Source organism: Larus michahellis, chromosome 8 (genome assembly GCF_964199755.1).
Source record: "Larus michahellis chromosome 8, bLarMic1.1, whole genome shotgun sequence".
NCBI lineage: Eukaryota > Metazoa > Chordata > Aves > Charadriiformes > Laridae > Larus > Larus michahellis.
The window spans coordinates 24,259,280-24,285,975 of NC_133903.1; the positions used below are offsets into that span (position 1 = coordinate 24,259,280).

General features: G+C 56.5%; 1 protein-coding gene across 1 annotated transcript in view; it reads left to right on the forward strand.

Moving 5' to 3' along the window:
* The first annotated feature begins 4,172 nt into the window (after positions 1 to 4,172).
* CACNA1E (calcium voltage-gated channel subunit alpha1 E) overlaps positions 4,173 to 26,696 on the forward strand; it is a 144,931-nt gene continuing 122,407 nt past the window's right edge. The window contains exon 1 of the mRNA XM_074599028.1: positions 4,173 to 4,289. The gene's annotated coding sequence lies outside the window, so the exon portion shown is untranslated. The remainder of the gene's footprint in view (positions 4,290 to 26,696) is intronic.

Consider the following 26,696-nt stretch of genomic DNA (forward strand, 5'->3'; position numbering starts at 1 on the left):
ACACGGATCGCCTTGGAAGCCATTCTGAGCATGAAACTCAAGAAATGAGGCACGTGGCTAACAAAACAAGGAGCTTTCTGACCCAGGTGAACCTACTCGACAGATAGTGATTGACCCAGAGGGAGTGCAGGGTTGCCCCACGCCATTAATCCGCCCTGGGAAGCAGAGGGTGGGTGATGTCCTCCTGCCGCGGCTCCTCTGGCAGGGAAGGTGGTACCCGATGTGGTCCCTGATGTGCTGTGGGTCCTAAGACCAAGACAGACAGAGGTGGGGAAAAAAGCTGGGTGCTCTCTTGCCCCAGGCAGGGCAGGCTGAGATGCTGCCTTACCTGCGACACCGCGGGCATGGCAGAACGCAGAGCTGGGATAACCTGGGTGGGGGACGCAGAGCAGGGCTGGGCATGGGGGTGGTCTGTATCACCCCCAAAAAAGCTGCCGGTCCCCTCATGCTTGGCAGAAACCAGTGCAAAGCTGGCTTGAACCAGCCACTGAGTGCTAAAAACCAAGGGCAGGAGCATAGCTTGCACGGGGTCCCTTCCCCTGTCTCAATCTGGGAGCTTTATCCAGACCCACCTCATCGCTGTTTGTCTGACCTGCTCTCGAATCCCAGCAGCTCCCCAGCTGTCCATCGCAAAGCTTAAATAATCTTTGCTACCAAGTTGGGTGTGTTTTGTTTTTGTTTTTATTTTTTTTTCCTAGTGTCTAATCTACAATTTACAGCCCATTAGTTCTTGTCCTGTTCCCTGTGGGGATGCAGTGCAATTTATTCCCGCACCCTTTGTAGCAACCTTTTACATAATTGAAGACTGTTATCATATCTCTTCTGGCTTCCAGACTAGACAAATCCAGTTCTTTTGGGCTTTTCTCCCCCCTTCTCACCCCCCCAGCATGTTGTGTTTTGCTGCCCTTTGTAGACCCTCTTTACTGCCCTCTGAACTGTCTCCTATTAGTCCACGTCTGAAGTGTTTGTGGCTGTATATGCGGGAAGGAGGAGGAGAAAAGCTAGTTAGGCTCTTGTGCTGCGTGGAAGGAAAGTAATATTAAAAAGCCGGAGGTCCTTGGGGTTACTCTTACACGGTGCTGTTACAATGGGAGTAAGTGAAAATAGATCAAGCCCAGGCAATGTCTGCAAATGAAACGGTGCTGGGTTTGGGCAACGGGCTTGGATGCCCCTGAGTGCTTCCACAAAGCCTGGGGTTGGATGCTTCTCGGTGTAAAAGATACTAATTTCTGTCTAGCCGGGCTTTACAGATCTATGTTGGGGTTTTTTTTGGCTCTTTCCAACCAGCGCCTGGGGCAGCTAACCCGCACCCCAGGCGCTCGCCTTGCCTTCGCACGCTTGCGCAGCCGAGGGAGGCTGGGGCGAGCTCCGAGCTTGCAGGGAGAGCCGCCGGCGGGTGGGCGCCGCTGCCTCTGCCGCTCGCTCCCCTGAGATGACAGCAGCTCGGCGCTGGGATGTTGGCGCTGCTCCTGACGCCGTCTCTCCATATTTCATTCCTGTCTCGCCTGGGTGGTGGGAGGAGACGCTCAGCTTCGTCTCCGTGCCGATCGGGATTGTCTTTTCTTTCGGGATGGGGAGGCTGATCTGCACTCGTGTCTAATCATCCGCGGAGCTCGCAAAATTATTCACGTAATGAGTTCTCGGGGAGAGCCTCGCTTCTCCTCCCCCTCCCACCGCACGAGCCAGGAGCTGCCTTGTCCCGGCACCTTCCAGGGAAGGCAGGAGGAGGGATGTGTGGAGCCGTGGGGATGGGGAGAAGGAGACAGGCGATGAACGGTGAACCCCCAGAGTTCAATTACCCCTAGCTCCCACCACGAGCAGGTAACCATGGAGACATCTGAATCCAAGGCATCACCAGTCCCCAAGTAACAGCACGTATATATATATATTTATTTAAATAAAGACCTTGGGCTTGTCACTGGGAAAGCTGTCCGCCGCTGGGGTTGTCTGGGGTGCAGGGGCAGGGTTTTGGGGGCATGGTGCCTTGCAGGGCTGTGTGCGAGGGGGTGGCAAAACCCACTCCTCTGGGGGGCCAGAAGGACGCAGTGTTAGGGGGTGCATTTGCATCTCTACCAGTGTCAGCTCGTAGCAGTAAACGTAGGAGAAATGGTGAGGAATAGGCCCTCTGGCAATAGTATTTCCCTTCTGTACATGCCAGGATGGTCTCACATGGCTGGATTTGGGATACTGGTGCGCAGCGTTCTGGCAGAGGTTTGAGGGATTTCTATGCATCCCAAAGAGGTTGGGTATTTACAAGTTTTCTTTGTGGCCCCTCCTGGAGGTGCCGGCAAAAAGAAGCGTGCCGGGGCAGGAGTGTGTTCACCGAGCGTGTGAATGAACGGGAGTGCAGGAGGAGACGTTTAAATGAAGCAGTTTTCTCCAGGATTTTCTTCCCTTAGCTTCATTCAGATTTAGGGATGAAGGCTTTAAAGAGACAGCACCCCGGCTGGGTGGCACAAGCGGGCATCCCTGCGAGGGGGTGGCTGGGTGCCCAGCTCTGCCGCGTCCCCAGCCCCGGAGCTGCCAGCGAGGCACTGCAGAACCATGCAATGTCTTGGTAAAGCAAAAGTCACGTAACCTGTCCCCAAACAGTCTGGTGCCCTGACTCTCTGGGGTGATGCGCACCCATGATGCCACTCGTGGCTGCCCCACGGGGGTGAGGTACGTGCTGGGGAAGGGGCTGTGTGCCATTCGGTAGAACACGCTGGGGCTCAGTGCAAGGACGGGGGCAGCTTTGGGACAGCGTTATCAACACGGCCAGTGTCTGGTCCTGGAAGCTTATGAAGTCCAGGACGCTCCTGGGCACTGCCAAGCGGTGCAGGTTTGCTGGGGTGCTTTGCAGTGCGGTGGAAGGAGAGGGGGGTTGGGCCGTGGGGGCATCCTGCCCACCCAGACAACCCCCTTGCCAAGGCTGCAGTGGGCTGTCTCCCAGAGAAATCAGCGACGATAAGCTTTTGGGGACTCCCGTGAGAGCCAGCTGGGCTTGTGCTGAGCTGTGCCATGCTAGGACTTCTCCCTGCATGTGCTAAGGGGGAATATAAAAAGAGCTGCGTGCTGCCTTAGTCCAGCTGCCCCTCAGCAGCATCACCGGGCAGCTGTGGCAGCGCTCATTGACTGAAATGCAGAGAGCCTGTGTCACCTCTAGCTCCTCCACCCTCCACCTTCAGGTCCCATCATCCGTGGGTGCTGCTCGGGGTGTCCGTGCAGGCAAAATGAAGGAGCAGTAGGGATGCACCTCTGCAAACTGGGCTGCAAACGCTATTTAAGAAGAGGTCTTGAATGCAATCCCTCCCCACTGGCAGCCCTCGGCTGCTGTGGGGTAAATCTCTGGCTCATCTGGAGAGTCCCTTGTCCCCACAGCTGCCCTTGCTTTGGCTGCTGGTTAAGAGGAGACCTCCTATCAGAGAAGTGGTATCAGGCAGGGAGTGCAGGATTTTATTTTGCATGGTTATGCGGTGGCTGGAAAACTCAGCTTTATATGGGAAGAGCTTTGGAGGTCTCCGTATCCAGGGAGCAAGGTGTGTGCAGAAAGGGGGAGACCCAGGCTGCAAGAGGGGTTGGGGAGCACCAACACCGGCTGGCGACACAACGTTGGGGGGGTCCTCTGCCACCAGTCCCCTGCCCCAGCGTGGGGCAGAGCTGCTCAAATCAAACCCGCTGAAGCAGCTGGGTGCAGGTTTCTGGGTGCAGGTTTCTGGCTGGGCAGCTGAACCTGGGGTGGCCGAGCTGGCCTGGCTGGGCAGAAAGCGGCTGTTTGCTGGGTTGTGCGTCCCCTTCCTTGCTCCCGGTGTGTATGCAGGGGGGTGTGTATGTGTGAAAGGTGTCTCTGTGTGTGTGTGTGTGCGAAGGGGGGTGTATGTGTCTCTGTGTGTGTGTGTGTGCAAGGGGGGGTGTGCCCGGACAGTTCCCGCTCTGTTTTGTCGGAGCTCGGCTCCTTCTCTCCTTTGTTATCCCCTGTCTGCCCCTTCTGGTATATGTGCGAGTTCCCTTTCTCCGATTGTCAGAAATTTCTTTTCCACTGTGTGGGCAGGAGACAGATTTTAACTGTCTCTATTTTCTCCTCTTTTTTTTTTTTTTTGTATTTCGTTTTATCCCCCCTCCCCCTTCCCTCTCGCATTCCTTCCTTCCTTGCTCCTCTTGTCTCCCCCTCCCTCCTTCCCCTCCCCTCCCTCCCTTTCTCCCTCCCTCTCCTCGGCTCTTTTTCTCCTTTTTCTATTACAAATAATGTCTCTGGAATAATATCCCGACCTCGCCCAGCTCTCCTGCAGGAGCCATGCCTCTATTTCCAGGTAAGCGGTGGTCAGCGCTGGCTGCTGGCGGGGATGGTGGCCCTGGGGAGCTCCCACTCGCTCTCCCAAAGTAGACAAATGCTGTCGCCGTGGGGACATCGCGTCCCCACCCCCCAACTCGCTGCTACCTGTTGGGGACGGCCGGGAGCCGGCAGTCCCCGCCAGCTGGGGCTCTCTTCCTCCTCCTCCTTTCCTTGAGCGGTTCGATCGCGGTGGACATCTCCTCCCTTCCATTCTCCGCCGGCTTTTGTCTCATCCTGGCCGCCGGGGATGCGCTGAGCTCCGGGCGCACGTTGCTCCGCCGCTTCGGGGAAGGAGGACGGGGGAAGGAGCCGGCGGCAGCCAGCGGAGACAGGTGGGGCTGGGGGGGCGGGGGGGGAGTCCGGGGAGGCGCGGGGGGGGGCTCTCCTCCCCGCCCGGGAGGATGGAGCAGCTCTGTGTGAGGGGAGCCCAAGTTTGAAGCCCGACTCCCCGTTTTGCACCTTCCCGAGGGTTTCTCGGCGGCTCTGGGGTTCGGGCCGTGCCTGGGAAAGCAGCTCCGCTCTGACAAAGTTTTTATTAAGGTAGCCTAGGAGCGGCGGGAGCCTCGGCGCTCCGCTTTAAGGTGGCTCGCCGGCCGAAGGAGGGGGGCCGGGGGCAGCCGTCGGGGGCCCGGGCGGCCCGACCGGGCGGTGGCTGCGGAGCCGGGCTCGGCTGGTGGGGCCGGGGCGTCCCGCTGCCCTCGGGAAAGAGCAGTGGGGGTGTGGGGGTGTGTGTGTGCCGGAGGGCTGCCCTGCCTCATGCCCCCGATGGGGTGGGTGAAGCCGGCTTCGTGGGGGGTGTAAGCCCTTTGTCTTCCCCCGCCTCGGGTACCCCAGAGGTTTGAGCGCCTCGGAGAGCCCTGGCTGGGGTGCAGGGGCAGAGGTGGCGTCCGGCTAGTTCGTCTCCGGTTCTCCTCTGCCCACCCGAGGCCTCCCCAGCGTACAGGGTCTCCTCTCTTCCCCGGCAGCGCGCAGGCTGCACGGGTGGGCTCAGCAGCCTCCCCCCAGCCTGCCCTGGGCACCCGGTGTTTCGTGTCGTCTCCCCGCACCCAGGCCCCGGCTCTCTGTGGGTTTGGGTGCTGGGCACTAAGTCGGGTCCCTGGCCGGGTGTTGCTGTGACAGCGATGAACGAGTGGTCCCCAAAATCAGGGTTTGTTTGCCTCATTCCTGCAGCTCTCCCGGCTGCTCTCGCATTGCAGAGCATGTGTTTCGGTGCTTGTGGTTCCTGCTGCCTCTCTGTGTGGCTGGAGGGGGGCCAGAAATAACTGTCCCCCCGCAATCCTGACCAGATAAGTGCTTCTTGTACCCTGGACCACCCTGCCTTCCCCCATGGGCTGGCTGCGTCCCCCTGGGTGGGTGATCTCATCCAGCTCTTGACGGTAATGTGAGGCCAGGCTTGGTCCATGCTGCAGATGGGGAGGTCTGGGCTCAGGATGCCGTGGGATGTGGTGACACTCTCGACTGGTCCGGATCCACGGCCAGGGCTGTTTGGCAGATGAGGCACAGCGTTACGGAAGGTGCTGTCACTGAGCTGAGACATACATTCACAGCCTCGGCTGCTGCTGTTGGTATCTTTGGCAAGACTGGGGCATCACTGCCACCCGTTGAGTACTTGGAAACTGAGTGCCATCCTCATGGGACTGTCTTTTGGAGGGGTTTCCCTCAGCTCCCTTTCCCCAAAATGTTTGTGCAGCGTTGCTGGCACAAGGCAGCAGCAGGGTGCCAGGGAATTGAGGTCTGGGGTCCCGCCCGTTGACTTTCGTGGGGGTCTCTCTGCAATGCGGCTCTTCAGCAGCACGGTGCAGGCAGGGTGGGCATGGCAGACCCGCAGGGCAAGTCTCAGCATTGGCGGGCTGCGCTCCCCTGGGTGCGTGTCTACGGGTTTGGGAGGTGGAGGAAATGGATGTGGCAGCAGGCCATCCTGGGGCACTGAGCTCCCCTCTGGTCTCTGCTTCTGCCTGGCTGGGTCTCCTCACTCCTCGGTGGTCCCGGAGTACCTGGAAAGTTTGTTCGCTGTAGTTTGGGGTGCATTTGCATCCCTTGAGCGCCTGGGGAGTTTTCTCCTCCTCTGCCATCACAAAGGACAGTGTAAACCTTTCCCCAGTGAAAGGTCGAGTGAGAGCGTGGCCCATCCCCGTTGCACCTTGGCACCTATTTTGGACAGGCGACAGGTTGGGGCTGAGGTGCGGAGCCTCCCTCGGGTTCACCCGTGCTGCCGAGGGCACTGATGATCTGAGCATTTGTGTGGGGGGATGTCCCAGCCCGGGTTGCCTTTGACCCTCTGCAGACAGGACTGTCCCCACGGCTGTGCGAGGCTGCAGCCCCCCACGCCCCCTCCCCGGCGTGGTTGAGTCAATGTGCCCACCCACTGCATCCAGTGCGTGAGTCACAGGCTTTTTCATACACTGGTGTGAATCACTCACACACAGCCACACTGATGACTTTAGCGACAGCTGAAAAGATAAAACAATCCCCCCCACCTCTCCCCCATTGCCGCTGCTGCTGCCACTGGCCTCCTTGCTCACGGCGACCCAAGAAAACTTCTGCGAGTGGTATCCTGGTGATGGCAGCCGGAGTTTCTGCTAACTTTCGGCATCCTGTGGCTGGGTTGACCCACGGATGCCACCGAGGATGCTCCTGGCTGAAATGGATGGGTGGACACCAGGGTGACGCAGCCTGGAGGACGGCTCTTCTGCCTTGGTGCTAAGGGGGCTCTGCTTGCTAGATTGGGGTGAGTCTGGTGGTGTGCTGAGCCATCCCCTGGCTCTTCCCTCAGGACAGGGGGCATTTTGGGCCAGTTTTCCCAAGGCTTTCCACCTCTACTTTCCAGCCCTATCTCTCTGGAGACTACATGTGGAGATCTGGAGCTCCATCCGGGTGGTGCGCTCTTCCCTCTTTCCCCCCCCAGCTCACTGGGGTGCAGCAGGACTGTCTGAGCCCCAGCGTGAGCGGCTGGCGATGAGCAAGATCTGTCAGGAAAAAAGCCACATTCCCCCCCCGCCACCCCTCCATGGCTTCAGCTGCTCCTCTCCCTGGTGCTGCTTGGATGGCAGATGGTGGAGGCCAGCAGCTCTGCTGGTGGCTGGGATGCTCTTGGCTCCCCTGCCAGAGGCTGGGGCTGTGTCTCCGCTGGTCCACCCCCTGGGGCCGGAGGTGAATGTTTTAACACAGGGAAGATGCTTGTTAATTAACCTCCCCAGGGATCTCCATCTGTCGCCTTCCTGGCTCGGCTGGAGAGAGCCCAATGCAGGGGGCTGGAGGAGGCTGGGGGCATTGCCTTCTCCTGCCTGCCCGGGCAGGAGACCGGGACAATCCCGTATCCCGCACCACCGGGTACAAGCTCACTAGGAATTAGCGGAGCATCCCTGTGTCCCCGCTCAAGCAGTGCAACTGGGTTGGGGGGTGGATATTAAAGAAATCAACTGCCTTGCACCTCTGCAGTGCTCCAGGGAAGGCAGAGGCGAGTGGCAGATCAGAGACGGGCTTCCCAGGTGCCTTCCAGGTCCCAAGCCGCCCGTTGGCTATCTCCTGCATCTTTTCCATGCTGCTTTGCTTTATGGATGCCTGTTGCTTTTGCAAAAGCCGTTCCTGCCTCTCCCTCCTGGTGCCGGCTCCCCACCAGCACGTCCCCCTCCTTCCTTCCTGCTCCCCGCGGCTGAAATGAAGTGCTGGAGTATTTCAGGGATGTCAAAACAGACCATTAGTCACAGCCGTGAGGCCTCGCGCCCGGGGAGAGGCTGCCGAGCTCTCTGTCAGGCTAAGGGATGAGTCGGGCGGGTGGGAGCCGGGGGATCGGGGAGCGAAGGCTTCGGTGCTTCTCCCTTTCCGCTATCTTTGGCATCATCCCGACTTTGCTTTGAGCAGCGGGCTTGGATCAGAGGTTCCCTGGCATCAATTATTCCACAATTCCCCGGCGATGTCGAGATGTGGCTTCCGCAAACTGAGGGGCTAGGTCCCCCCGCCTTGCTTTGCTGGGGGGGGAGGGGGGTTTCTCCCCCAGAATACCATGCCAAGGGGACTGTGTAGAGCTCCTGTGTTAATTATGGGCTCAGAAGGGATGTTTTCCTCCTCTTCAGCGCGGAGAGGTGGTATCTTAAGGGCTTTCCATGCTGGGTTATGTGCCCCCTGCCTTAGAGCCCACCTCGTGTGGATTTAAATCAAATCCTGGGTTTCCCAGGCAGCTTTTTGAACGAGGCAGCGTGGGCACCCAAACACTCGTCGCTCCCCTGCCCCGCTTGCCATCTGCAAGCATCTGCGCTTCCCAGCCCGGCTCCGGTTTGTTGTTCCTTTATTTCTTTGGTACCAAAATACCCTTATTTCCTTTCGTTTAACGAGCAGGGAATGGGGGATCCCGTTAAAAGCACAGTGAGATCCTGGTGTAAAGCACCCGTCTGGTGGCACGGCCAAGAGGCTCGAGCCTGATTTTTGGCTCCCTCCGCCGCTGCTCCCCTCTCCCCTCGTTTAGCCAGGTGGCAGGAAGCTCCAAGTTGTCAAGCTCCCTGTGGAAGGGGGTTGAGCTTCGTCTCCTCCCGCGAGTCCTCCCAGGGCTGCTGCCTATAAATAAGCACGGAACCAGCCGGAAAGGTGCGCTGGAAGCAGGGAGGTGTAGGCAGGCCTGGGTGGTGATGAGCCTTACCCCCGCGAGCAGATCCCTGGAGAGGGGGACAATTAAGCCGCGGCTAACACTTTTACGAAGCTTTCTGGTTCAGCAAAGCGTTTGCCTTTCCCCTGCCTCGTTTGTCCAAGCTGCAGGCAGAATGGTGGGCTTTAACCCCTTGTTACCCCGGGGTGCGGCGAGGGGTCCGCCTGCCTCGTGCCTCCCCCCCCCCCCCCCCGACTGGGACCAGGGCAAGTGCTTTTAGGAAGGTGGTTCATGCTGGGCAGCTTGTTAGATGTTGACCCGTCCTCGAGGGTGACTTTTGGGGCTGGGTGCTGGAGGGTGAAGGGCTCTGTGCCGCCTGGCACGGCTCGTAAAAGGCCCTGGAGAGCTTGCCTCTTCCCGCAGGCAGGAGTCTTGCTGGGAGCGGGGGTTCATGTGGCGGTGGGAGCACACGTGGGCACCAGCTCCAACGGAGAAACCCCGGCTCCAGTCTGAGCTTGGGGCACGGATCCAATCCCAGCAGCACGGAGGGGAAAAACGCAAACCTCTCCCCTCCAGCCCTACGGCATCTGCTCTGCAAAACCAGCGCGCATTCCCTGAGGCTTCCCGAGCGGGAGCCGGGGAAATAAGAAGACCCAGTTTAAAATTAATTAAACTGGGTCCTTCAAGAAAAGGAGCACCTTTTCCATGCGTTTCTGTGTCCTGGATGAGCCCCGTAGTGGGCCGTGGTGGCCACCTGCAATTTGGCTGCCTGGTGAGTTTTAATTGGAATCTCGCGTGCTGGCAATGCCTGAGAAAATCGGGCTGTAACTAATGGGAGTCGCTCAAGGCGGTGGCTAATTACCGTGATTAACTGAGCAATGGTTTGGGTGACTCTTCCTCCTCCTCTGCGCTCTGCCAATCATCCCAGCCCCCCCCCGGGGAGAGGCTGCAGCAGCCGGGGCAGGGTGGCTCCCCGCTTATCCCGGGATGTGGGGAGGGCAGGGTGGCTCCCCGCTTATCCCGGGATGTGGGGAAGGCAGGGTGGCTCCCCGCTTATCCCGGGATGTGGGGAAGGGGGCTGGGAGATGCTGCGCAGCCCACCGGCGGTGGGGTGGTCTGTCTGGCCACCGCTGCTTCTCTGCTTTCCGTATTAACAGGGGTTTCGCTCACTGGAGGCAGCGAAGGGGGCATTTGCGCATCGCCGGAGCTGGGACCCCTCCCGGAGGGCGATACGGGGCGGGAAACTCCATCTTAAAAGCGTGAGTTGAGGCATGCTGGGAAATGGGCTCCAGCCCTTGAGTTTTCCCCGTCCCGTCCTCCCCTGCAGGATTTTTTCCACTCTCGTTGGGTCCCCCGCTTCGTTTCTGCCGCATCAGACAACGGCTTTTGCTGTTTGATCAGCAGCTTACTAAGCAACCTTAAAAAAAAAAAAAAAAAAAAAAACAAACCCCACAAAAAAAACCCCAACCTGTTTACAAAACACATCTCCGCTGATGATAAGTGAGTCTGGTTCTGTGGGCTGCCACTCGCCGGCTCTGCTCAAAATGTGTCACTTGCACCAAGGGTTATTTTTAGAGCCCAGGTCTGGAAAATGCAAAGGCTGGGCAGGTTTTTCCAGGGTGCCAGATTCCTGGGAGGAGGAAGGGGGGACCGGGGTGATCTCTCACTCCGTGCCGGTGCGTGGCGGCTGCTGCTTTCACCAGCATCCCCTGGCGAGACGATGCTCACATGGCTTTTCCCGTCTACGTGGGGATTTAGAAATCCTTTACGTCTTTTCTCATTTTCCTTTCTCCTGGTCCTCCTTGCTTTATATTCAATGATATTCCTGCCTCCCTACTCCATCTTTGACGTCTGGTGCTTCCCTGGGGGATGCTGCAGGTCCCTGGTCTCCCTGTGCAGCCCTGCCAGCCCTTCTCCCTGCCTGCACCTCCTGTGTTTCTGCTCCAGGAGCTGGGAACCCTGCGTGCTGCCGCCCGCTCTGCCGGCGGTGTGAGGCTCAGGCTGTGCCAGGGTGAATATTTGGATGCAAACAGCCAGGGAGGCAGAGGGAAGGGGATGGAGGAGATGGGGAGCGCAGACCCTCTGCTCCCTGCGTCGGCCGGGCTGTCTCCAAGGCCCAGCGTCAGGGTGGAAAAGGCAGCAGGAATGGGTCTGACCCTGGCCCTGCTCCCTCCCCAGCTGCTCTGGGGCTGGGTGGGCGCAGTGACACTGTGCTTAGGGGTCCCGGCGGCTGTGGGAAGCTGGTCCTGGCAGGAGAGCGTCGCTTCCTCCATGTCCACCCTCATACCTGCCCGTGCATCTCCTCTACCCCCTTCCAACCTGCCTCTGACCCAGGCTCGTCTTGCACCCTGTACCCTAACCGCAGCCTCTCTGGAGCCCCCTCCTGCTCCCTTTCTTGGCTCATCGCGGCTGGGTTCTGAGCTCCGGGGGCTGCTTCCCCTTCCAACCTGGCCTGTCCCACAGCTGTCACCCCTGGGACTGTCCCAGGGATGTCCCCTCCGTAGCTCCTGGGGTGGGAGCCGGTGTGGGGAGCGGCGCTGGGCCGAGCGTGCCCCCCAAGCCCCTCTCTGGCATCAAAAGCGCTGGTGGGTCTTGGAGCGCTTTACGATGGGAGGGCAGTGTCATGGAGGATAAGGGATGCCCTCGAACACTTTGTGTTGGGGTGATGCTGAGCAAGGAAAGGAGGAAAACAGCTCTTGTGGTGCAGCTTGGTGGCCTGGGCAGTCCATGGGCATGCCGTGTGTTGGAGCAGCACGTCGCCGTGGCGTCTGGTGGCCGCACGCAGGGGTTTCCCCGGCCTCGGAGACGGCGGGTTGGTTGGAGTTGAAACGCTTCTGGAGTGGAGCGAAGCTGGTTTGCGCCAGGCAAAGTCTCGAGAACAAGTTAGAGGGGTGAGGAGAGCGTAGAAGCTTTTAAAACACCTGGACTTGTTGTTGCGCGTTGGAATAGGAAGTTGAAGATTTGAAGGCTTTAGGTTTGAAAGCCATTTTTTAAATCTGGTGGTGTTTTTCTTCTGGTGGATGTGATATAAAAAGCAAAATTGAAATGAAGCGTCTGCTGTGTTGGAGTAGACAGTTCCCACCAGCTACGAACGACTTTTTTTTTTTTTCTTCCCCCCCCCCCCCTTTCTCTTGGCACTTTTTTCCCCCAGCAACTTCTGGAACTGACGCTTTTCTTGGCTCAGCAGGTGTCTCCTGCCCCGTGCACCGCTCTCAGCCCGGGCTGCCAGCACTCGCACCTGTTATTAAAGCTCTGGGAGGGAGAATTTCTCGCTCCGCTGCAGGATTTTACCTTTCTCTGGATGAGTTATGGCAAATGCATGAAGATTTGCCTTAGTCCTTGCTTTTGTGTAGAACCTTTTGGAGAGGTGTTGCTCTTTTCCCAGCGCCGCGTGGCCGGGTAACGGCTGGACACGGAGCCGGGCAGCAGGGATGCTGCAGCTTTCTTCTCCAGGGCCTGTTTCCAGCCAACTGCCAAAACTTACTCAGTCATTTTCATGTCTCACTTGACTTACTTGTGACTGTCGTGACTTTGTTTTAGTCACTTTATCTGTTTTGCTCATGCAGAAAGCTGTTAGTGGTGCTGGGAGGGTTTATTAGCCTCGAAGCTGTCACCCGTTTCCTACTTGTTATTCCATGTAGTTAATTTTCTTTCTGCTCCTTGAGAGCTGGAGGTTGTTTTCCCCGTGATTCCCTCTGGAGGAAAGCGGCTTCCCAGCCTCTGCCCCGGAGAGGGCTGCTGGGGTGATGGAGAGGGCTGCTGGAGTGATGGAGAGGGCTGTGGCGTGCCTGGGGATGGGGTTGCAGCTCGGACCCGCCGCTATCCATCGTCGGGGTTTCTGGGTGACTCGAGCTCGCTCGGAGCAAAAGCTACAGTCTGAATTAATGTTTTAATTATCTCAGCCTCTTCCCCAAAGGCTGCTCTCTTTGTTTTTTAATTTTGAAAAGCTCTCGTATGCGTTCTTTCGGCTCTTCTCCTGCTCCCATCATCCGTACCGTGCACCTCACCCCAGGAAGCGAGCCGAAGGCGCGGATGCTTTCCCTGCTGTGAAACACCAACCGCTGCCAGAGGCTGCAGAGCAGCTCCTGTAGGGGAGGCAGGGGGGCAGCTCGGGCACCCATCCCTCTGGGGCTCCCCTCCGCCCCCCCAGCTTCCACGTTCCAAAACAGGAGAGTTTCTTGTCTTTCAGAAGAGGCGTTGGGTAACGAGATGGGGAGCTCCTGCATTGTGGATCTCCTGAAGCATCTTCTCCCATGGGCGCAGGTGATGGAGGAGAGCGTGGCGCATCTCCTGAGCATCTTGAAGGTGTCAGCAGCTGCTTTTGTAAAGGTGGACCTTTGTATGCACTATGAGGACAGGCTGAGAGAGTTGGGGGTGTTCAGCCTGGAGAAGAGAAGCCTCCGGGGAGACCTTAGAGCCCCTTCCAGTACCTGAAGGGGGCTACAGGAGAGATGGGGAGGGGCTGTTTGCAAGGGCATGTAGCGAAGGGACGAGGGGCAATGGTTTGAAACTAGAGCAGGGTGGGTTTAGATGAAACATCAGGAAGAAGTTCTTTACACTGAGGGTGGTGAGACACTGGCCCAGGTTGCCCAGAGAGGTGGTGGAGGCCCCATCCCTGGAGACATTCAAGGCCAGGCTGGATGAGGCTCTGAGCAACCTGATCTAGTTGAAGATGTCCCTGCTCACTGCAGGGGGCTTGGACTAGATGGCCTTTAGAGGTCCCTTCCAACCCAACACAGGGGCCTCTGGGGCACTGCTGCTTGTTTCTCCACGCCTGGAAGGAGAGAAAGGAAAGCATAAATGCACGCAAATAAGTGTGATACTCTAGTCCTGTCATCTTCAGAGGAGTATCCTACTTGCGGTGCCAGCGCGGGAGAGCTGGGGTAAGGTGGTGAGAAGAAAGGCTGAAGCTGCTCTATTGGATCAAAAATGTATTTTAGTAATAAAATGCTTGTGCTGTGATTGGAGCACCCTGCAGCAGGAGCAGCGTCATGTCAAAGCGCGGATTTAAATGCTTTAAAAAAATCAAGGTGGACGGATGTGAGAGCAACTCACAGTATTTTCATCTCACTGTTATTCATCAGTTCCCTTAATAATTCAGGTTGGTTGTGGTGGTTTGTGTGGTTTTTTTTTTTTTTTTTTTTTTTTTTTTTTTGTAGTATTAAAGGAGACCAGACAAAGCAAGGAGAGTGAAATGTGGCTCCTGGAGCTACAGAGCAAATACTGAGGCTTGACAGATCTCCATTGGAGGTGATATTGGATTTTTGCTATTCGGAAACACAAGTACCCTATGCCAGGAACCGATCACCCCATCTCATGCTTTTCTAGCACATCAACGTTAACATTGCTTTGTGGAGATTGCATTGAGAAATGCTTATATCTGACCAGGTGAAGCTGTTTTGCTGTGGCGGTCTAAATTGTCCTGGGACACTGGGGTGGGAAGGACCCTTGGCTCAGAAGCTCAAATGGAGGTCTCATCTGTGGCCAGCAGGTCGAGGGAGGTCATCTTCCCCCTCTGCTCTGCCCTGGTGAGGCCGCATCTGGAGTGCTGTGTCCAGTTCTGGGCTCCCCGGTTCGAGAAGGACAGGGAACTGCTGGAGAGGGGACAGCAAAGGGCTACCAAGATGATGAGGGGACCAGAACACCTCTCTTATGAAGAAAGGCTGAGGGATTTGGGTCTCTTCAGTCTGGAAAAAAGACGGCTGAGGGGGGACCTTATCAATGCTTATCAATACTGAAAGGGTGGGTGTCAGGAGGATGGGGCCAGGCTCTTCTCAGTGGTGCCCGGGGACAGGACAAGGGGTAACGGGCACAAACTTGACCATAGGAAGTTCCATCTCAATGTGAGGAGGAACTTCTTTCCTTTGAGGGTGGCAGAGCCCTGGCACAGGCTGCCCAGAGAGGTGGTGGAGTCTCCGTCTCTGGAGACATTCCAAACCCGCCTGGACGTGTTCCTGTGCCACCTGCTGTGGGTGACCCTGCTCTGGCAGGGGGCTGGACTAGATGATCTCCAGAGGTCCCTTCTAACCCCGACCATTCTGTGATCTGTATGGCGATATTTGGATCTATAAAATGGGGATTGAGGGAGATCTTTGGGTGCTGACCTTCCCAACCCATGCCTCAACATGGGGCTTCTCTGAGGCTGGACCAGGTGGACATAGTCGACAGAAAGAGGTGCTGCCTGCGTGATGCTGGCGCCTTTGTCCTGCGCTGCTGCCGTTAAATCACCTGGGCTGCTGGTGGCTATTGCTGTGCATCACTGGGAGGAGAAGACAAATAACCTCCCTCAGGCTGTGTGCGGTTCCCAGCACAACATATAAAAGCTGTCTGGAGGAGTGTTTAATGTGTTTCCAAAGGGCTGGGGGGGAATGGGTGGCTTGAAACATCTCCTTGCGTGCTGGTTGCATTAGATGTCTTTGCTTGGATTTTAGCCCCTTTTCTCCCTCTTTTTTTTTTTTTTTTTTTGGGTCTCTAGTTTTGTGGATTCAAGCGTTGAAGGCTGCAGGCTCTGGGCTGCTGTATCCTGCTTTTCCGCCAGCCAAGGAGAGGCAAACATTGCATTGGGATATTGAAACGCGTAAAAATAACGATTTGTGCTCTAAAAAATGAGCTGAAAACCCGTGAGTGCTTCTTGTATTCATGTTTTCAGGTCTGTTTCTGCTTTCTGAAGCTTTGGGTCCAAAGGGGGAGCGCAGGGAGGGCTGGAAGGAACTTCTGGTCTGGTCTTGTTTTGGCTGGGGAGCAGTTTATTCTGGTGGTCCCTCAGTGATGCTTGGTGCGGTTGAGGATGCTGTTGCCGCCATTTCCTCTTCTTGATGCCAAACATTAGCACTTCTCCCTCCCTTTCCTCCAAACTCATGCTTTTCCAAATTATGCTTGTTTTCTGGACTCTTCAGTAAATCAGCATCTTCCTTGGGGGGGGGGGGGAAGGTTTGTTTGTGTTTTGTTTTTTTTGTTCGTGTGTTTTTTTTGTTTGTTTTTGTTGATGTTGCTGTTTTTTTTTCCCCCCCCGGAGGCCCCAGTGGTCATCTAGTGCTGGCCCAGGATTGCATCTCCATAGCGGGTCCGTGGGGCCAGGCCAGCTCTTCCTCTTGAGCAAGCTGAGACTTCCCCCCCCACACACACACCTTTCTTGTCTCCAGGCTCCAGAGTTTCCAGAAATAGCCAAAACCTTATTAGATTTGCAGGATCCCTCAGGCACACAGTGGTGGATTGAGATGGCAGCTTGTCTCCGCCTCTGTGGGGAGCACCTGGGGGCAGAGCTTTGGTTGGAGCATTCCTGTGGTGCTGGGGCTGGACCAGCTTGGATGCTGCAGCCGGGCGGCACCACCGTGACCTTCTCCCAGCCCGGGAGGGTGCACACCAGCAGGGTGGGCGAGCTGCATGGAGAAACCCTGCGAGGAAGAGTCGGGGAGAGCTTGCTCCAGCCAAAACGCTGCGGCTCGGCCGCCCACTCGTGCCTGTCTGTGCTGCTGGGGGCCGTCTCCCTCCCTGGCGCGGGACGGGGTGTTAGTCACACGCTGCCGGCGTTAGTCACGTCGGGAAGCATGCTGGGGCCAAGGTGATGATGCCCGTGCGAGACGGGAGAGTCATAGGTAGAGCCTATTTTTAACAAGGATCGCTCTTGGAGCCAGAGGGGATTAATCGGTCCTGGTGCAGCAGCTGGCACGGGGTCCCAGGACACCATGAGGGTGGCATGAGCCATGGCGGGAGCTGCAGGAGATGTGGGTGATGTAGCCTGAGGTGAGCATCCGCGGGCATTCCCCTCCTGCACCCTGTGAACGTGATGGGGGTGTGCCACCGCTCTGACGATGGCTGGGGGGGGTGGGTGGCGAGGGGCTCTCTGCCCGAGGCTTTCCTAGAGGGAAAACTTATGGCTGGGTCAGAAGCTGGCCCTGGGCATGCTGAGGAGCCAAGCTCCTCTCCCTTGCCTACTGCCGTGCACTGCTGTCACCGGGCGCTTGGCACGGGAGTGGGTCTGAGCCACGCATCCCTGCACATCACGGAATCACAGAACGGTTCGGGTTGGAAGGGACCTTAAAGATCACCCAGTTCCACCCCCCTGCCCTGGGCAGGGACACCTCCCACCAGACCAGGCTGCTCAAAGCCCCATCCAGCCTGGCCTTGAACACCTCCAGGGATGGGGCAGCCACAGCTTCTCTGGGCAACCTCTTCCAGTGCCTCACCACCCTCACAGGAAAGAATTTCTTCCCGATATCCAATCTAAATCTCCCCTCTTTCACCCTGGAGGGATGCGGTGGTCCCCGGGGCGAAGCGCTGCAACAAGGATGGGTGAAATCAGGCCGTGTCCTGTTCGGCTTGGGATGAGCCTTTTTCTCTTCTGCCAGCCCTGGGTAAGTCTCTTCAGGCGGCAGCGCGGGGGCTGCGCTCTCGCCCGGGCAGTGTGGGGTCAGCCTGTGTTCTCATGCCCCGCTTTGGACCTGAGGGCAGAGGTGAGGGTTTTACTTCTCCAATAACGAGCTGCCGAAGTGGATGCTGAATCCGAAAGCAGCAGCGAGGGACCGCGGTTAGCGTTGTCCTTTTGAAAGGAAACGCAATAGCAATCTGTTATGGAAGGTGGTTTGGTTGTTTCCCCCCCCATCCCCCCTCCCCCCTTCTTCCTTTTGACTTAATAATTTGGCATTCACAGCGTGGGGAGTTTCTGGGAGATGGCATGAGGCTGCTTCTACTATGGGTTGTTTTTTTTTTTTTTTCTTTTTTCCCTTGCCACAGTAGCTTTGGAAATTTATCATCACTGCTCTGGTTTTGGGCTTTTTTTTGCTTTTTTTTTTTTTTCCTCGGCATATGGAAGTAGCAAGCTTGGAATAAATGCGATCCGTTAGCCGTTTCAAGCAGGCTGCATGAACGCGGTGCTCCACGTCTCGCGGCAGACTGGGATTTTTAGGAGCGTTCTCTGTCGGCCCGGCGTGTTGAAGCTCCCGTGGGCTGTGGAGAGCACTTGAGACTCTTTAGACGGTGTGTCGCTTGGTGTGTGGTGTCCTTGGGCGGAACCTCCGTGGGGAGTGAGGCTGCGCAGTGGGGTCTGTGCCCATAGCGCTGCTTCCCGACCTCCAGATGTGCTGGGCCACATCTGGACCAAACAGCGCACCGTCATGCTGCACCACTACGCTGGGTGCTGCCGTCCTCATCTGGATCGCTGCTGCTCGCGTTGATTTTTTTCAAATAGGGTGGGAAAGAAAGGCTGTAGGCAAAAGGAATTTGTCCCGGAGGCGTTGGCTTGGCTCCTGGCCGCTTGCCGGGGTGGCGTGGGAGACCCCAAGTTCTTGGCTGAAGATCCGAGGTGGCTGGAAAGAGCCTAAAACCACTGTGGACCATTCTTGCCTCTGGAGAAGTTTCTCTAGAGGGGTAACTTGGGTGCTGAGGCTGTCTTGTGTCTAGAAGTCCCTTGCCGGCTGCATGTGATCTGTAGCCAGCCTTGCCTACCCTGTGCCGCAGGGATGATGACTGCTTGGCAAGTCCTTCGCGGCTGGCTTGACAATTTCTTTTTTTGCACTTGCCGGTGTTAATGAGCTTCGCTGCCGAATTTCTGAGGCCAGCTTTTCTGTGCGAAACTTCTGAGTGTGGTGAAAAGGATCCATGAGTATGACCTAGGAGGGTAGCTTGGGGAAGGGTAGAGGTGGGGGTGCTCCGGCAACCTGATCCACAGTCGGTGTTGGGTGGTGCAGGGAGCCTCTGGAGGTGTAGGAAGGGCCAATACTGGGAGTGCCACAGATGCGTATCACCAGCGAGCGGCTCATCTTGTACAGAGATGCAGTATGCGTGTGAAAGGCCAGTGATGGATGAGGAGATGTCCTAGAGGCGTGTGGGATGCGCCTGGTATGCGGGGTGATTGCTCTGGTCCATACTTGGCTGACAAAGGAGGCGGCCCATGTGCAGAAGTTGCTTTGGCTTGAAGGTGCTCAGTGCTTTGGCTTAAGGGTGTTTTTAGAGGAGAGATGGGGCAGGTTTATGCCTCGGTGTCCAACTGGTGCTTCTTCGATGAGGGACTGTGTCCGAGAAAGGGAAGGGCAGGGGAAGAGGGGACAGCAAAGGACTGGATGCAAAGCCTGCTTCCTCCCTCTCGGGATGCTAGAGTTGTTTTGCTCAGAGGCTTTAAGCAAGAAAAAAAAAAAAGGACCAGCATGGACCAGTTGTCCTCACCTATTTTCCTGGACCCCAGTGCAGGTTGAGCTGAGCATCGCTTGCAGAGGGGATGCCGAGCTGAGCATCGCTTGCGGGGGGTGACGGTGCTGGGTAGCCGTGGGGCAGAGCCTGTGAGCTGCTCTTGGAGCTGGGAGAGGCCAGAAACTTTGTCTCAGCAGCCACTTTAAAGGGAGCTTTGGTTTTTCCTGCAGAGCCAGTCCCAGCCGCAGTGCCGACCCCTGTGGAGCCAGCGCCGGGTGCTCTCTGAGATTGAGGAGCCCATCTGGGTGCTCCCAGGCTTTAAGCATCTTCTGTTTTCACCTGGGGACTGTATAAGAAATTGCCGGTCAGTTTGTAGGGGCTGTCCAGCCCCTTGTGGTCAGAGGAAAGGGTGTAAAACTCAAGGAAGCACAAATGTATTCCCAAATGGTGATTCTGCGCTAGTGTGTAGCGTGGTGGGGTTTTAATACAGCCCCAGACAGACCAACAGGCACTGGAGGGAGGCTGGAGCCGTCGCAAGCAGTTGTGTGTTGGTGGTTAGCACACAAACAAGATTTAAACCTAGCAAATGACCTGGTTTAAACCCTAAATGTCGTATGGGAGTTGTGTGTCAGCTCCAGCCTGGGAAGGGTGGATATGTCAGCGTGGTACCCTCCTGGGAGGGATGAATTTTGGTCGCTGCCCCTTGAAGAGGTGGAGGCTGGGGACCACAAGGGATCATTTCTTGGATTGCCCCAGCTTGCTCGAACCTCTTGCTGGTGCTCCGAAGCCTGCCGGTTGGATGGCTGGCACGGGAAAATCAATGGCATTAAACTATTTAGGGAGGAGCGAGGGGGAGTGATGCTGCCAGAAATAGCATTGCCCGCTTCCGAGTTGCCGAAAGCAAATGGTCTCTGCTGGTGTCCAGCCTGAGCATGTCCGAGGAGGGGGGCGGTGGTGGTGGTGATGGGGCAGTGCCGAATTACACGTCAGCGCTGGACAGTCGTGCCATGCCGGAGGAGAAACCCCCGGGCGGCAGCAGGCTGAGTGACATACGCCAGCAGTCTCGCGCTGCTGGTCCTCAGCCATCCTCGAGATGTCTAAAAATTACAGATGGCAGTTTCCTCGTGTAAAAAGAGCTGCGTGCCGCCCGCGGAAGAGCCTCGTCTGCCTTCCTGGAGACAGAAAGAGATGGATGGCGGGGGGGGGGGCAGGGGGGAAGACGATGACACACACACCCCCACCGATTAGCAGCCGCTTCCGCGCTCCGCGACGTGATTGCCGATGTTTGCAAATACCGTAAAGTCCAAGCTCCAAGCACACGCGCTGCTGTAAAAGGGCCAATTTTGTGATAGATTTATGAGCTAATTGAGGCGTCGGGCATCATTTCGGTAGAGGGATGGGGCTGATAAGCGCAGCAGTCAGCTGGGGTCAGAGCAAAGCTCCTTCTGGCTCCATAGCTGCTCAGCCAGGACTGCGGAGGATGCTGGGCTGGACCGGTGTGCGTCTTTAAAAATAGAAGGAATGGTGTAAGAAATAAGATGCACGTTGCTCTTTGCCTGCTGGATCTTCCCAGGCTCGGCGATTGTAGCTAGGCTGTTATTCCTGGCTGCGCCTGCCTTCCTCTCCTCCGTAAATTAGTCCCATCCTTATTTCGAGCTCACTCGCACTGCGCTTAAGTGTCCCCCAAAGCACCCTACCTAGCAGGAAGGTTGCTTTGGTATAAATTATTCCGAGTAGCCTGCTTCAGATGAAACGGCATTGAGGAAATAATGCCGCAAATAAAGAGGAGAAGGGAGGCGATGGCGGTATTAGCAGCTTGATGCCAGCAATTGTGGCAAACTGATAAAAAGGAAGGAAAGAGGAGCTGAAGGAGCTCTCACCCGAAAGAAGAAACATTTCAGGGAGGAGGGGGGAGCCTGACGATGAGGCGGTGGCTTTGATCCCAAAAGGAGGTGCTGGAAGCGCGGGCGCTAACGAAGCCAGGCAGACGGTGGGCGATGAGTGCTGCCGTTGCTGGCTTTTGGGGGTGGGGGAACGGACCGGCAGCAGGGTTTTGGAGGGGGAATCGGGGCAAAGCTGCAGTGCTGGAGGGGAGGAGAGGCCACCGACGGGTCGGCTGGGGTCCGACTGGATGCGTCTAGAAGAGCAGCGCCTCAAAATGCCGTGCTCCGTGCCCGTCCTCTTGCCCAGATGGTTTCCAGAAGCGCTAACCTCTCGCTTGGCACCTCAGTGAAGTGCCTGGGCTCATGCCCAGGCTGGCTTAGCCCACGGCTCCCCGCCGGCTCTGGGGAGCGTGGCTGCCTTCAGGAGCCATCAGGAAGCACCCAGGCTTTCCCGAGGGATTTGGGGGTGCCCCCTTGAGGGAGGAGAGGGACCCTTGGGGACTTGCCGGGTGTGTGTGCCTTGGGTGGGAGGGGAGGACCAGGTGCTTGCTGGAAGAAGCAGCGTTGCTGACATGTTCTTTCTAGCTTCCCGTAAACATCGATTTGTGTTCCTCCCGTAAGCCATACTGTAGGAGACGGGGGGGAAACTGGGCTCAGGGAGTGAGCTCTGGGGGTGTGTGGCAGCTTGGAGTGGCTGGGGGTAGAATCATGGAATGCGTTGGGTTGGAAGGGACCTCTAAAGGCCATCTAGTCCAACCCCCCTGCAGTGAGCAGGGACATCTTCAACTAGATCAGGTTGCTCAGAGCCTCATCCAGCCCGGCCTGGAGGATGAGGAGGGGGAGGAAGGGCAGGGGCTGGTGGTCCAGGATGTTTGAGCAGCTGAGTGTCCTGAGGCACGTTCTCCTACCCTTCGGAAGGGAAGCCGATTGCTTGCTAAAGGGTTCTCAGGGCCCCATTTGTGCATCTGTTACGTTGACAGGCAAGAATTACCTTTTTATTGTCCATTTATACCGACCCAGCGCAAGCCAGGAGAAAGTAAAATGTAAATCCGCTCTTTTTTTTTTTTTTTTTTTTTTTTCTTCTCCAGCATGGAAGGGAAACAGGGAAGGGTTAAGGAAGACCTGGGTGAAAGAGCAAAAGGAAGACCTGCCTCTCCTCCTTTTAGATTGAATCAGGAAGGTCTGGCTCTGTTTTGCCCAGTGATTTGGCTCTGATTTACCCAGTGTGTGATGCCCCCCCCTCCCCCCATCAGGGGCTCTGCCTTGTCCTTGCGGCTGGGGAAGACCTCGCAGCGGAGGATGCATAGCACACTCTCATCTCCTAGTCTTCGGCGTGGCAGGACAGACTTATTCTCCATCCCCTTCTCTTTTTCACTGCGCGATTTGTGCAAGAGACGGTATTTTTTTCTTTTTTCTTTTTTTTTTTTTTGCATAAACAATAAGACCTTTTCAGTGAGTCTTTGTACATAATGAGAATGAAAGTCAAAGAAGAATAAAGCCTGATGTCGCTCACCTTTAAAGCATCCCTTTGTTTTAACCTCTCAGGGGTGCTGTGACTCCTTGTGCCGGGAATCTGATGTTTGCATGATCGTATAATTACCTTAGCGGGCCTATTAAGTAATGACACACATTGTGGTTTGTGAGTCACCTCGGCGAAGGCACCCTTGGAACGGAGAACTTTTTCTCCCCGGCTTTGCCAAGTATAACAGGAGTTTTGTTATTATTGTTATTGTTAAGTTTCCTGGCTGGAGGGAAGAAGGACAGTCCGAAAGAGCTGCCGTGGAGCCCAGCGTGGCGGGGGTGGGGGGAAATGCAAGGAGGGAACCCAGAAGGCTGATGTGGGAGATGGCTGTGGGATGCTGTCCTCCTGCAATGCCGCAGACCAAGCTGTGCCTGGGTCCTTCCTGCCCCGTCCCGGCAGGCAGATCCTGTCTAAGCTAGACATTTTTGGAGAAGCCGTAAGCTGTAGCATGAAGCCGGAATCAGGGCACGCCCGGAATGCATCAGGTGCCGATCAGACCCATGACCACCCTCTGGGGAGGCCAGAGCGAGCAGCTCCTGCATCTCATGGTCCATCTTGGGAGCCCCAAGATGCTCTGCTGAGACCCCACCTGGAGTACTGCGTCCAGCTCTGGAGTCCTCGGCACAAGAAGGACGTGGACCTGTTGGAGAGGGTCCAGCGGAGGGCCACGAAGATGATCCGAGGGCTGGAGCACCTCTGCTGTGAGGACAGGCTGAGAGAGTTGGGGGTGTTCAGCCTGGAGAAGAGAAGGCTCCGGGGAGACCTTAGAGCCCCTTCCAGTACCTGAAGGGGGCCTGCAGGAAGGATGGGGAGGGACTCTTTATCAGGGAGTGTAATGATAGGACGAGGGGTAACGGTTTTAAACTGAAGGAGGGGAGATTTAAATGAGATATTAGGAAGAAATTCCTGTGAGGGTGGTGAGGCACTGGAAGAGGTTGCCCAGGGAAGCTGTGGCTGCCCCATCCCTGGAGGTGTTCAAGGCCAGGCTGGATGGGGCTTTGAGCAGCTTGGTCTGGTGGGAGGTGTCTCTGCCCAGGGCAGGGGGTTGGAACTGGGTGATCTTTAAGGTCCCTTCCAACCCAAACCATTCTGTGATTCTACGACGTGTGTTCAGCCTGCCTCGGCCCGGGGGAGCAAAGTTTTCTCAGGGCAGTGCTCAGGAGGCCTGGATGCTTCCTGGCTCCTTTTTTTTTTTCCTTCTGGATTTACTTCAAATCCTCTTTGCGTCTGTGGCTTCAAACTGACCTGGGTTTCTGATCTCCCGCATCAAAAGCAGTGCCCTGTTCGCAGCCCCTTCCTGCACGCTGCCTCATTTCAGGTGCTCCGGAGCGAGCGGCAAGGGCTGGGCTGTCTTCTGCCAGCAGTGTTTCCCAGACACCCGTCTATTTATTTTTATTTTTTTTTTAAAGCCTTTTCTTTCTCTGTTGCACAGCAACTTCTAACGTGCCCCAGCTCACGCTGGCAGCTCCTGCTCCTCTCTGCCTTGGCAGCTGCTTTTGGGCTGAGAGCGGGGGCGACCGATGCCGAACCCTGACATCATTTGGAGTCACTTGTCCCCTTGGGAATGGGCTGGCTCGGGATGAGTTACCAAACTCGGTGGCACCGCTTCCCGCATCCCTGGGCGCAGGAGTGGCTGAGGTGCAACGTGCGGAGCTGGCTGTGCTGCTGCGTGGTGACTAAAGCATAAATTCAGGCTCTCCTCGGGGACGGTGGGTTGGGACGTGGAGATGCTTCTCTCCCTGTGCTGGTGGCCGGGCAAGGGGACTGTTTCGAGGCCCCTGAGCTCCGGGCAGTTTCCATACATGCGTGGCCCCGGAGGGGCGACAGCCTGTGCTTTTGTGCAGGAGCAAAGTTATATTCCTGGAGGGTGGCCCGGTGGTTACAGCTGGAAATTATCCTAAGAAGTCCCGGCTCTGCCCTTCTTTGGAAAGGAAACTCCGAAGGGCGCGCTCTCTGGCTATGTGTACGTATAGCTCCAAGCGCCGCTGGTTTCTAGACGCTGCTGTTGCACAGATCGCCGCTTGCTTTTCCCATCCTCCGTTATTCCCGTTGCCGGGCTCGGCAGTGTGCTGTTTGCAGAGCAGCGGTGCCGCGGCAGGCGAGCCCGACCGAGCCCAGTGCTTGCCCGCTGGAGAGATACCTCTCCCCGTGGCCCTGCCGGGGGGAAGAGCTTGTCCCAAGGAAGGGAAACGTCCCGCGTTTCCCATCTCTGCCCACGGCCGATGGCAGGCGCGCTCTCAGGTCTGCCCATGCGTGTTTTCTCTGCCCTCCCGGGGGAGCTGGGGTGCCGGTGGGGGTCGGTGCTGACGTGGGGCTGGTATCGGAGGGTGGTGGGTGGCAGGGGTGATGGGTGCACAGATGTGGCTGCATTATGAGATGCAGAAAGCTCTGCTTGCCTGGTGCTGAGGGGGGCAGAAGAGGTGAAGAAATGAGGTGGTCTCAAAGGGTGACGCCGGAAGAAATTTGGGCATCGGGTTGTTTGTCAGGATGGGTGTTCCCAGCACCGGGACACCTTGCTGTCCATGCCTGCTGCTACCCCGTCGCTGAAATATCTACGTCAGGCCAGCCAGAGCCCTGTTTCTCGCTGCTGCCCCATCAGCACGGCAGCTGCCCCTGGCCGTGCCCCGAAAGCATCCTCGGGGCTGGGGCTCCTGCTCCCCTGGCAGTCTCCGGCTCTCCTGCCTCTCTGTGCCGGAGATGGAGGGCTGATTTCTTTGATGTACATTTATATAAATAACAGTGGGGTTGTTTAACAGTTGCTCTTAAAGGAGAGATGAGATAATTTCATGTTTTGATATTCTTCAAGCTGATTCCCCTGGGAGCGGCGCTCTGCGGGAGGGCTACCCCACTGCTGCCACGGGCACCCACCATGGGCTCTCGCCAGCCGTTGGGATGGGGTCCGGGCAGCAGCTTGGCCTTATCCAGGCTCAGTGCGGCTTCTCCCGGGAAGCAGAAGCGATGCTCAGCCTTGGGGGAGCAAGTTCTGCCCCTGGAGCATCACGTGTCAGCCTCGAAAACCCTGTGGTGGCAGAACAAAAGCTGTTTCCCAGACAAAAGGTTGTCTGATGTCTGGTGGCGGAGCATCTCCTGGCCTGAAGCAGCCCTTGGGTATTCGGAGCTGTGTTTATTCCTCCATCTGATCTTTGCAGTCGTTCCAAGGGTCTTTGTTGTAGTGTCTCAGCGTCGTGAAGGCCCCAAAAGTAGTTTATTAATGTGGGAATGGGTGATGAGAAAGGAATGCTTCTTGAGGGATGAACCAAGTGGCCCTGCTTTGGTTGCACCGTGTCTCTCTGTCCCGAACACACTGACGCGTGCGGTGCTGCCTTCCCCTGGCTCTCCTGGATCGGGATGTTTGACACAGACCTTTCACCTGCACCTTTTGCTGAGAGTAGGAATAAGTCTGTGCAAGGAGCTTTTGCCTGTAAATGTCTGTCTTTTTTTTTATTTTTCTTTTTTCCTTTCTTTTTTTAATTTTTCTTTTTTCCTTTTTTTTTATTTTTCTTTTTTCCTTTCTTTTTTATTTTTCTTTTTTCCTTTCTTTTTTATTTTTCTTTTTTCCTTTCTTTTTTTTATTTTTCTTTTTTCCTTTCTTTTTTTATTTTTCTTTTTTTCTTTTTTCCTTTCTTTTTTTATTTTTTCCTTTCTCTTTTTGTCCTTATTATTATTTCTTTCCCAGCTTGCTGAAGTCTCTCCATTACTGGTGTCGTACAAATCTCCCATGCGTGGGATGAAACACTGGCTCTTGCTGGGTACCAGGGATGCTGGGAGCAGTTCTTCCCGGCAGAGCCCCTGCAAACCTGCTGGTGGCGGGGGCTATGGGAGGGTGTGTGTGTGTGTGTGTTTAATCCAACAAACTTTTCCCCAGTAGCGAATGACTCAACTAAAAATAGCTCAGCCTCGCCAGCTGGCTCCCGAAGCCACCGTGCCGCGCAGACCCAGCCGCCGCATTTGGTGCAAGACAGAGGAGCTGGGAGGACTGGGGCGGGGGGCGTTCCAGAGCTGGCCCGAGCGGTGCTTGCCCACCACGGCATCTGTGCCGCTGCAAGGGAAAGCGCGACTGGCGTGAGAGGAAAAGGCCATGAGGATGAATCAGTCACTTTTGCAAGCCCATCTGTCTCTGTTTGGAGGGGCCCTGTGCTGAATTTCTTCTTGGCGCTCTGAGGTTTAGTGCTGTGCTTAGCCGTGCTGCACGAGCTCTCCTTCTCCCCTCGAGCAGTGACTGATAATTAGTGGCTCTGGGTGAGCGCGGCTTGGCGGAGATGGGCAGATGGCATT